The sequence below is a fragment of the Seriola lalandi genome, unplaced genomic scaffold (assembly GCF_002814215.2).
Source record: "Seriola lalandi dorsalis isolate HSWRI2012SDOR001 ecotype SW California unplaced genomic scaffold, Sedor1 jcf7180002052684, whole genome shotgun sequence".
Taxonomy (NCBI): domain Eukaryota; kingdom Metazoa; phylum Chordata; class Actinopteri; order Carangiformes; family Carangidae; genus Seriola; species Seriola lalandi.
The window spans coordinates 1-2,604 of record NW_019523237.1 but is presented as its reverse complement, the minus strand read 5'-3'; the positions used below and the strand labels follow the sequence as shown (position 1 = coordinate 2,604).

The following is a 2,604-nucleotide window of genomic DNA, read 5'->3' as shown; positions in this document are numbered from 1 at the left end:
AACATACACTGTGAAGCCTGCAACTGAGGTCATGTCTGTCTTATTTATGTATTCCTCACTATACAAAGTTATTGTAGCTTGTTGTTTAGTAAAGTAATATTTGTTATAAGGAACGCAGCTAACAAATTACTCCGGTAAACATTCTGTTTTTTGGGGCAAACTGCAACACTTGCGTGAGGTGAGGGCTAGAGGCATCATCATCATCATCCTAAATCGATCCCTTAACCCGACCACCAGGGAGGTCCTGCTTTTAAAATGAAACGTCCCCGTGGCTTACTCAAAGCTAATACCAGCTAACTTGGAAGATAGGCATAGTTGGCCTATTAGACGGTTTAGGTATTGTAAACAACACATATTATCTGTATTGGTCAGTCGGTTTCGCCAGGAAAGCACCGGATAAAGTAATGTAAGCTAGGTTAAAGGCATTTGTTTAAGTACAAGACACCGCTTCTCATTATCTGTCCGCCATGATGATGCTCACACTTTAGCTAGCACCCACATCTGCTAACAGTTGGGGCCGGTTTCTCTCACATCAGCCAACGAAATTCAATATGTAGCTATACAGCACCACTGTGAAACTTACCAGTCCTTCAATTTGGATCTGTTTGACAGGAGAGTCCAAAGTGCCGCCCGTAGTAGCCATTACGGCGCTAGCCGCTGAAGCAGAATCTTTACGTGAAGCCATTTACAACCACCACACGCGTGTAAAGGAAGGACAGATTTCGTCGACGGACGTTTCCGGTAACGATGTGTCCGTTTTCCTGTTCGTGTCGAAACAAGGGTTAGGTGGGTAGGGAGTCCAATTTTATTAGACAGTTGGCATAGTAACACAAAAGATAGATAGTTTATTTCGTATTAAAGACCCCTGTCTGTTTTTTTTGTTCTATGGACAGGCTGGGCTGCAGATGGTGGCTAAAAATCTGTAATTAAACACTAATGTATTCCCACTCTGCAGTTTTGTTGAATGAATGGTGAACCACTGGAATAGTATAACCCCAGACTTTAATAAAATTACTGGAAAGTATGTAAGCACAGAGACCTGAAATTAAAAGTTGATTGCTATAAATTACTGGTCATCAGTCTTTTGTCAAGTAAAAGTTTGAGTTAAACTAAAATTGTTTCTTTCAATTTAACATTATCTTGATATAAAGATTTAGAAGGATCATTGTTAACAAAAATCACATTATAAATTAATTAATATCCAGTTACCAAGTACTTAAAACACTTTATTTCAAATCTTTACAGATGTATCACAACTAGTAGTTACCAGAAGACTAAAAAGGTGGGATACTGAACTTAACTGTAACAAGTACATTACCCTAGTTACATAATGCAAAAAGGTGAATAAGCATAAACGTATAAAGGTATAAAACAAAAAAACCTTAATTGATAAACTGCCTGAATTATACATCTGAAACATATTTAATACCAGGTACGATTTACCATTTTCTTTGACAGATTAACCTTTCTGTTTATCATCATGAAAGAACAAGTGCAACAAGGAGAAGGTGGGAGAGGTTACACTTCTGAGCAATTAAACAGTACCTTTCCAAAACATGTCAAGAGTTGATACAGGATTCCATGTGAAAATACAGGGCTCTTTATCTAAAATCTGCAATATTTCCGGTGTGAGAGGGGCAATGGTACAAAACTTATGGAATGAGCAGACAATGGAAATTTAACTTACAAAACATAATGAAGCGAAGCTTACAAATTGGTGTCTAAAAAAAGGTTGCTTTATAAATATAATTGTTAAACATTCTTCCTCACTCCGTTTGAACCAAATGAATACTGCATGATTCCATCTGTAGTACAGTAAAATCCTTTTTTTTTTTCTTTTTTTCTTAAAAAGTTTCCAACCCTGCTCCCCACTACTCCCGCCCCTTCCCCTGAAACAAAATGGGCTGACAGGAAAACACAAAATAAAAAGGCAAAAAACTTGAGTAATTAAAAAAGTATGTCTGTTGGAAGAAGAGTTTGTCTGTTCTTCCAATGTCTAAATAAGGTGGAATCTTGGTCCAGCGGTGGCGACGATATCGCTGTAGGGCTCAGTCTGGGTGACCTCGATGGCTTGCTGCTTCTTAAGGACCAGGAAACTGTAAAACTTGGCAGCTGCCTGCTTCCTGTTGTTGTTCCGGCACAGGTCAAGCAGGCTGACTGAATCTGCACCAGTCTTAGCCATGACGCGCTATGGAGACAGAAACACAAAATATCAGTCGAAGTCTTTTCTTTTGACCTGAGGATCAATCAAATATGAACAAGCAAGTGATGCTCATGTTTCCCCTCCTTTTATCAAAAGACCCTCACAGAATACAGAAAAGCAAAAGTAATATCACATATAATCAGAATTTTATAAATACTGTGACAACCTTTGCAGTCTACTTAAAATGTGTTTTCAAAATAATTTTTACGTACCTGGAGACCATGCAGCATCTGCTGGGTTCTCTTGTTCCATCTCTTCTCCTCCTGATCCTGGTCTCCAGCCTGACCTTCCTCTTCCTGAGGACCACAGACAGAATCATCAGTATCAATTGGCCCAGACTTATACAACACAGACAATTAAATAAAAGCTTGTCTCTACAGAACAGCACTTCCTATACACTG

The 2,604-nt window shown here is 38.7% G+C and overlaps 1 long non-coding RNA gene across 1 annotated transcript; it reads right to left on the bottom strand.

Annotated features, from left to right (window-relative positions):
- Positions 1-1,205: 1,205 nt before the first annotated feature.
- On the bottom strand, positions 1,206-2,584 carry LOC111650659 (uncharacterized). The gene is made up of 2 exons (XR_002760433.2): positions 2,416-2,584; positions 1,206-2,188 (listed from the first exon to the last, which is right to left on the bottom strand). It is a non-coding gene; the product is annotated as an uncharacterized LOC111650659 (long non-coding RNA).
- Positions 2,585-2,604: the final 20 nt, after the last annotated feature.